Source organism: Aquarana catesbeiana, linkage group LG12 (assembly GCF_042186555.1).
Source record: "Aquarana catesbeiana isolate 2022-GZ linkage group LG12, ASM4218655v1, whole genome shotgun sequence".
NCBI lineage: Eukaryota > Metazoa > Chordata > Amphibia > Anura > Ranidae > Aquarana > Aquarana catesbeiana.
The window spans coordinates 7352150-7361009 of record NC_133335.1 but is presented as its reverse complement, the minus strand read 5'-3'; the positions used below and the strand labels follow the sequence as shown (position 1 = coordinate 7361009).

The window sequence follows — 8860 nt, the reverse complement described above, 5'->3', positions numbered from 1 at the left end:
CTCCTGTGTCTCCAGTACAGACATGGAGGGGTTCAGTCATCTCTCCTGTGTCCCCAGTACAGACATGGAGGGGCTCAGTCATCTCTCCTGTGTCTCCAGTACAGACATGGAGGGGCTCAGTCATCTCTCCTGTGTCTCCAGTACAGACATGGAGGGGCTCAGTCATCTCTCCTGTGTTCCCAGTACAGACATGGAGGGGTTCAGTCATCTCTCCTGTGTCTCCAGTACAGACATGGAGGGGCTCAGTCATCTCTCCCTTTTCCCAGTACAGACATGGAGGGGCTCAGTCTTCTCTCCTGTGTCTCCAGTACAGACATGGAGGGGCTCAGTCATCTCTCCTGTGTCTCCAGTACAGACATGGAGGGGCTCAGTCATCTCTCCTGTGTCTCCAGTACAGACATGGAGGGGCTCAGTCATCTCTCCTGTGTCTCCAGTATATATGTGTGTGTGTGTATATATATATATATATATATATATATATATATATATATATATATATATATATATATATATATATGATGGGGGGGTAATCAGTCTTCTATCCGGTGTCAGTCTCCTCTCCTGTCCCCCCACCCCCTCGCACTGCTCTTCATTGTCCCCTCTTGTTGCAGGCGGTGCCGCGGTGCACACTGGGGGATGTAGTCCCCGCCCTCCTCTTCCTCTCGTCTCTCCTCCTCCCGTCTAACTACAACTCCCAGAATCCCCCGCGGGAGGACGGAACTCTTCCCTGCCCGGGGAGTGTGTGCCATTTAAATAAACAGGAGGAAAATGGCGGAGAGTGCAGGAGATGAATAAAGAGGAGATCAGACTGTGTGCTGGGTGAGTCCCTACTTCTGTCCTCTGATCCCTACATGACTCCCCTCCCCCCGGGGGAGACACCCCAATCCGGGCACCCCGATTTCTACCGACCTGCCGGGCTCAGCCGTCCCTGGATGGGGGGAGGGGGCTAGGGGGGGCTGTTTACTAACATCAGGCGGGGGGGACCCCCATCTTCCTCTATTATCACCCCAATCCTGGTATGTTGTGTGATCCCTTCATGTCCTGGGGGGAGGGGCTGCCCACCTGCAATATGAGACTGTCTGATCTGCTGTCATCCTGGAAACTCTGCTGGATCCCCCCCCCATTCCTGACACTTTGTATCCCCCCCCTATTCCTGACACTTTATCTCCCCCCCCCCCTTTTCTGACACTTTGTATCCCCCCCCCCCATTTCTGACACTTTGTATCCCCCCCCATTTCTGACACTTTGTATCCCCCCCCCCCTTTTCTGACAGTTTGTATCCCCCCCCCTCCCCCCATTCCTGACACTTTGTATCTCCCCCCCCCCAATTCCTGACACTTTGTATCTCCCCCCCCCCAATTCCTGACACTTTGTATCTCCCCCCCCCCAATTTCTGACACTTTGTATCCCCCCCCAATTTCGACACTTTGTATCTCCCCCCCCCCCCAATTTCTGACACTTTATCTCCCCCCCCAATTTCTGACACTTTGTATCCCCCCCCAATTTCGACACTTTGTATCTCCCCCCCCCCAATTTCTGACACTTTATCTCCCCCCCCCCTTTTCTGACACTTTGTATTCCCCCCCCAATTTCTGTTACTTTGTATCCCCCCCCCCCTTTTCTGACAGTTTGTATCCTCCACCCCCCATTTCTGACACTTTGTATCCCCCCCTCCCCCGATTTCTGACACTTTGTATCCTCCCCCCCCATTTCTGACACTTTGTATCCTCCCCCCCCCCCCCCATTTCTGACACTTTGTATCCTCCCCCCCCCCATTTCTGACACTTTGTATCCCCCCCCCCCATTTCTGACACTTTGTATCCCCCCCCCATTTCTGACACTTTGTATCCTCCCCCCCCCCCCCCATTTCTGACACTTTGTATCCCCCCCCCCCCCATTTCTGACACTTTGTATCCCCCCCCATTTCTGACACTTTGTATACTCCCCCCCCCATTTCTGACACTTTGTATCCTCCCCCCCCCCCCATTTCTGACACTTTGTATCCCCCCCCCCCCATTTCTGACACTTTGTATCCCCCCCCCCCCATTTCTGACACTTTGTATCCTCCCCCCCCCCCATTTCTGACACTTTGTATCCCCCCCCCCCCATTTCTGACACTTTGTATCCTCCCCCCCATTTCGGACACTGTATGTCTGGATCGTATAATATTATTATTATTATTATTATACAGGATTTATAAAGCGCCAACAGTTTACAACATGGGGGCAGACATTACAATACAGGGGGGATGGGAGGGCCCTGTGTACAGTTTGTATCCTTCCCCCGATCCTCGGATCGTTCTCTCTCTTCTCTCTCGGGATTCTATTGCCTCTCTTGTATTATTCATACCTTGTATCTATTTATAAACCGCACTTAACCCTTCTGTGCCCGCCCCGCCCCCGTCACACTCGGCTCTTCCACTCACCGACTTGTAGAGTTTTATGGTCCCGGTCATCCTCTATTTCTTTAACACGGGGGCTAGATCTAGTGTGCCCCCCCCCCCCCCCCCCCCGTGTAGTGTGCCCCTCCTCCTAATAAGGATTGTAGGGGGGGTTGAGTTAATGATTCCCTCTCTGCCCCCCCCCCCCCCATGAAGGGATCACCTCCTTTAAAAGTTTTGCCATCTTGTAATACTTTGATTGAGCCCCCCCCCCCTCCCCTGTGTAGGGATCACCTCCTCCATGGATTGGCTGTCTTATATATTTTGTTTTATTGATGCCAAGGTTGATCTTGTGTGCCTCCCCCCCAAGAAGGGGGTCACCTCCTTGTAGATGTGGTTGTCTTGTATGTATTTTAGGGATTAAGTGAAATTGTCCCCCCCCCCCCATGAAGGGGGTCATGATTGTCTTCCTTTTATTGATTGATGGAACATATATGTAGGGATCACCTCCTCCGTCTGTAATAGGGAAAACCATAAACCAAACCTCCTAAGGATTGTAGCGGGGGTTGATTTAATGATTCCCTCTCTGCCTCCCCTATGAAGGGATCCCCTCTTTAGAAGTTTTGCCATCTTGTAATTCTTTAATTTGGAGATTGATTGAGCCCCTCCCCCCCCCGGTGTAGGGATCACCTCCTCCATGGATTGGCTGTCTTATATATTTTGTTTTATTGATGCCAAGGTTGATCTTATGTGCCTCCCCCTCGATGAAAGGGGTCACCTCCTTGAAGATATGGTTGTCTTGTATTTATTTTAGAGATTTATTGAAATTGCCCCCCCCCCGCAATGTGAAGGTGGTCATGATTGTCTTCCTTATATTGAATGATGAAACATATATGTAGGGATCACCTCCTCCGTCTGTAATAGAAAAAAAACTTAAACCAAACCTTGTATGTAAGGGTCTTAGAGGGATTGATCTGACCGGCCCCCCAATAAAGGGATCACCTCCTCCTAAGGATTGTACGGGGATCGAGTTAATGATTCCCTCTCTGCCCCCCCCCCCCCCCCCATGAAGGGATCACTTTCTGGAATGTTTTGCCATCTTGTAATACTTTCATTTGGGGGTTGATCGCATGCCCCCCCCCCCCCTCCGTGTAGGGATCACTTCCTCCTTATATAAACCATACCTTGTATATAAGGGTCTTAGAGGGATTGATCTGACCGATCCCTGTAAAAAGGATAAGCTCCTCCTAAGGATTGTAGTGGGGGGTTGAGTTAACGATTCCCTCTCTGCCCCCCCCCCCCCATGAAGGGATCACCCCTTTAAAAGTTTTGCCATCTTGTAATACTTTAATTTGGAGATTGATTGAGCGCCCCCCCCCCCCCCCCCCCCCCTCGGTGTAGGGATCACCTCCTCCATGGATTGGCTGTCTTATATATTTTGTTTTTTTGATGCCAAGGTTGATCTAATGTGCCCCCCCCCCCATGAAGGGGTCACCTCCTTGAAGATGTGGTTGTCTTGTATTTATTTTGGGCATTCATTGAATTTGCCCCCCCATGAAAGGGGGTCATGATTGACTTCCTTATATTGATTGATGGAACATATATGTAGGGATCACTTCCTTCTTCTGTAATAGGGAAAACCATAAACCAAACCTTGTCTTTGAGGGACTTGGAGGGATTGATCTGACCACCGTGAAGGGATCGCCTCCTCCATAGGTATACACCTCTGTAGTGATTGTGGGGGAGGGGGGGGGGGTGTCATTCCCCCCCCCTCCCCCTCCCTCCATAGCCTGATCTAATGGCTCCGGTTATCTGTGTCATTCCTTCCATGGTCCTCCATGAAGATCTTGGTAGGACTGACCCCCTTGTGTACTGATGGATTTAGCTGAGGCATTGTTTGTAAAGTAGTGAGGGGGGGGGGGGGAGGGTTGGAGGAGGGGGAGGGGGGGGGGGTCTAGTTCTTCTTTTACTGCAATGCACTGACATTCGGTGGAAGCGACATCCCCCCCCCCCCCCCCCCCCTCCAGCTCTGGCTGGCTTTTGTGAATAAGCAGACGGCATTAACACCTTAGCGGACGCCTCACCTTCTGCTCCCAAGTCAATCCCCCTAGACGGCTTAAAGGTTCCCCCTGTGATTACCACCGCCCCCCCCACCCCCTGTGATTACCACCCCCCCCACCCCCTGTGATTACCACCCCCCCCACCCCCCTGTGATTACCACCCCCCCACCCCCTGTGATTACCACCCCCCCACCCCCCTCATTCCTTGTTGGTGTCACTTCAACAATATGCTGAACTTTCTCTTTAAGACAGCGAACCCCTGCAAAAAAAAAAAAAAAAAAAAAAAAAAAAATATATATATATATATATATATATACATTTTTTTTTTTTTTCTTCATGTATAAGTAAATCGCCAACAAGGGAAGAGAACTTAACCCTGACGTCTCTTATTTTTTTTAATTGGCGGAGCGCACTCCGGATTCACAAGAGCGCCTCGTTATTAAGGGGTCGAAACGCGCGGGGGGGGGGGGGGTGTTCTGTTTGGCTTTCCCATTAGGCTCACAATAATCCCCCCTTAAGGGGGGGGGGGAACCCGGTGGCCGCGGCGGTGCTCCTTTTGTTTGTGTAAGCTGAGCCCTTTTTTTTTTTTTTTTTCGCCAGCAAAGTGTTACTGTCCTCTACCTGGCGCTCTTCCAATGTGTGTTTGCTATGGACTCAGCTGATTGAGGTGGTGGGGGGTGGGGGACAGCAGATTTTATTATCTGATGGCGTAGAAGTGGCGGATGACCGAAAGCATCTTATAGAATGTCAACAAGGCTGAGCTGAAAAATATGGAGTCCTGTGTGTTTGTTTTTTTTTTTTTGTTTTTTTTTTTTTTTTTACACCACGCCGCCCTGATTTATCGTCTTTGGAAATGGATTCTAATGAGCGCTGAGGGTCTCCGGTTATTATACCGGAACGCCAAATCTTCTTCTTCTTTTTTTTTTTTTTTTTAACTGTACACGTGAGACGGCAGACCCCCCCCCCACCCCCCTTTCTGCCGCCGCTTGACTTTGCCGGGCTGCTGTGACTGGCAATAGCGTGACACGCTCCGACTGGCTGCCGAGGCCGCGGAGGGTTAAACTTTGACAGCGAGTGGCGAGTTATTTCCTGGAGCCCGATTGGCTGGCTGGCGGGCAGGAAAAGCGACACTAGTGTGGCGGAGCCTCGGCGTCAGAGATGGCTGTGGTGACAGCAGTTCATGAAGTAGACGGGATCTCGCCGTGTTCAGCGCCGCACACGGGTCCACGTTTATTACACGGGCCTGAAATACATACAGAGCCTTGAAAAAGTATTCATACCCCTTGAAATTCTCCATATTTTTGTCATGTTACAACCAAAAAAAACGTAAATTAATTTTATTGGGATTTTATGTGATAGACCAACACAAAGTGGCACATAATTGTGAAGTGGAAGGAAAATGATAAATAAATATATGAAAAGTGTGGGGGGTACATTTGTATGGCGCCCCCCGGAGTCAATACTTTGTAGAACCCCCTTTCTCTACAAGTCTTTTTGGGGATGTCTCTACCAGCTTTGCACATCTAGAGAGGACATTCTTCCCCATTCTTCTTTGTAAAATATCTCAAGCTCTGTCAGATTGGATGGAGAGCGTCTGTGAACAGCAATTTTCAAGTCTTGCCACAGATTCTCAATGTGATTTAGGTCTGGACTGTGACTGGGCCATTCTAACACATGAATATGCTTTGATCTAAAACCATTCCATTGTAGCTCTGGCTGGATGTTTCGGGTCGTTGTCCTGCTGGAAGGTGAACCTCCCCCCAGTCTCAAGTCTTTTGCAGAATCTAACAGGTTTTCTTCTAAGATTGTCCTGTATTTGGCTCCATCCATCTTCTCATCAATTCTGACCAGCTTCCCTGTCCCTGCTGAAGAAAAGCATCCCCACCACATGATGCGGCCACCACCATGTTTCACGGTGGGGATGGTGTGTTCAGGGTGATGTGCAGTGTTAGTTTTCCCCACACATAGCGTTTTGCTTTTAGACCAAAAAGTTGAATTTTGGTCTCATCTGACCAGATCACCTTCTTCCACATGTTTGCTGTGTCCTCCACATGGCTTCTCACAAACTACAAACAGGACTTCTTATGACTTTCTTTCACCAATGTCTTTCTTCTTGTCACTCTTCCATAAAGGGCAGATTTGTGGAGAACACGACTAATAGTTGTCCTGTGGACAGATTCTCCCACCTGAGCTGTGGATCTCTGCAGCTCCTCCAGAGTTACCATGGACCTCTTGGCTCTTCTCTGATGAATGTTCTCCTTGCCCGGCCGGTCAGTTTAGGTGGACGGCCATGTCTTGGTAGGTTTGCAGTTGTGCCATACTCTTTCCATTTTCCGATGATGGATTGAACAGAGCTCCGTGAGAGGGTCAAAGCTTGGGAGATTTTTTTTTTTATAACCTAATCCTGCTTTAAAGGGGTTGTAAAGGTTCGTGTTTTTTCATCTTATGCATTAAGGTGAAAAAACACCTGTCGGGAACCGGGGGGCACGCATCACGGAGATCGTCAGTCTGACACCCCGCAACAAGATCTAGGTAAAGAGCTTCTGACGGAGACTCTTTACCACGTGATCAGCCGTGTCCAATCACGGCTGATCACGATGTAAACAGGAAGAGCCGGTGATCGGCTTTTCCTCAATTGTGTCTGTCAGACGTGAGTAGAGGAGAGCCGATCGACTGCTCCTCTGACAGAGGGGGTCTGTGCTGAGCGATTATCCCCCCCCCCCCCGAGGATGCCCACACTGGACCACCAGGGATGTCACCACCAGGGATGTCACCTTAGACCACCAGGGATGGCAATCAATGCCCACAATGGATGCCAATCAGTGCCCACAATGGGCATCACTGATTGGAAGGCATTGTTGTTTGGTACTGATTGGCATCTATCAGTGACATACATTATAGTACATCAGTGCCCATCCGTGCCAGCTCATCAGTGCCCATCAGTGAAGGAGAAACTTACCTATTTACAAAGTTTTGTAAATGAAACAAAAAAAACTTTTTTTTTTTTTTCAAAATTTTCAGTTTCTTTTTAATTTGTTTAGCAGAAAATACCCCCCCCCCCCCAGAGGTGATGAAATACCAGCAAAAGAAAGCTCTATTTGTGGGAATAAAATGATAAAAATGTAGTTTGGGTACAGTGTTGGATGACAGCGCAATTGTCATTCAAAGTGTGACAGCGCTGAAAAATGATAATTTGGTCTGGGCAGGAAGGGGGGGAGTGCCCGGCATTGAAGGGGTTAAATATCTCATACCGGGGCGGCTGATTTGGGGAAATACTTGAATCGCGTAACCTTGGAAGCCGCTGCGACTTTTTTCTCTGCCGGACAGGAATGACACTTTAGTGGCTCTGGGCTGAGTCCAGTACACAGTATAGAGGGATGTGCTTTGTTCAGATTTCATGTCTGAGGTTTACAACCCACTTTTTAACAGTTGCTCGTGCTTCCAACCAAACTGTCAAGCCGTCCAATGACTGGTGTCATAACTGATCACCTGTGCAGCAGCAGCATGGCAAACGCAGGCTACGATGGCGGCTTCCTTGTCTGTACAGGATGGAGGGGGGGGGGTTCACTTTTAAAAATGTTAGTTCACTTTTTCTGGAAAAGTGAACTAATACCGTACCCCCCCCCCCCCCCCCCCGTTCCCCTTACCTCTGTGGTTGGTGAACTGTCAGTGCCCATGCAGCCGCTGCATTCCATATTCCAGCTCTTTGCCCTCTTCTCTGTGCTGTGCTCCTAATATGGATTAGGGATGGTCGGTACCTGCACAGAGCAATCAGAATCACTCGGCTCCATCCCAAAATTGCTGCACAGAGAAGAGTGGAGATTGCAGATCCCTGGACTGACAGTTCACCATCCACAGAGCTACAGTGCCTTGAAAAAGTATTCATACCCCTTGACATTTTCCACATTTTGTCATGTTACAACCAAAAACGTAAATGTATTTTATTGGGATTTTATGTGATAGACCAACACAAAGTGGCTCATAATTGTGAAGTGAAAGGAAAATGATAAATGGTACAAATAAATATGTGAAAAGTGTGGGGTGCATTTGTATTCAGCCCCCTTTACTCTGATACCCCTAACTAATATCTAGTGGAAACAATTGCCTTCAGAAGTCACCTAATTAGTAAATAGAGTCCACCTGTGTGTCATGTAATCTCAGTATAAATACAGCTGTTCTGTGAAGCCCTCAGAGGTTTGTTAGAGAACCTTAGTGAACAAACAGCATCATGAAGGCCAAGGAACACACCAGACAGGTCAGGGATAAAGTTGTGGAGAAGTATAAAGCAGGGTTAGGTTATAATAAAAATCTCCCAAGCTTTGAACATCTCACTGAGCTCTGTTCAATCCATCATCGGAAAATGGAAAGATTCATCAGAGAAGAGCCAAGAGGTCCATGGTAACTCTGGAGGAGCTGCAGA

General features: G+C 48.9%; 1 protein-coding gene across 1 annotated transcript in view; it reads left to right on the top strand.

Annotated features, from left to right (window-relative positions):
• Positions 1-684: 684 nt before the first annotated feature.
• The window catches only part of NCOA3 (nuclear receptor coactivator 3), a gene marked incomplete in the record, with an annotated part of 153296 nt that continues 145120 nt past the window's right edge, over positions 685-8860 (top strand). The window contains 1 exon segment of the mRNA XM_073607197.1: positions 685-819.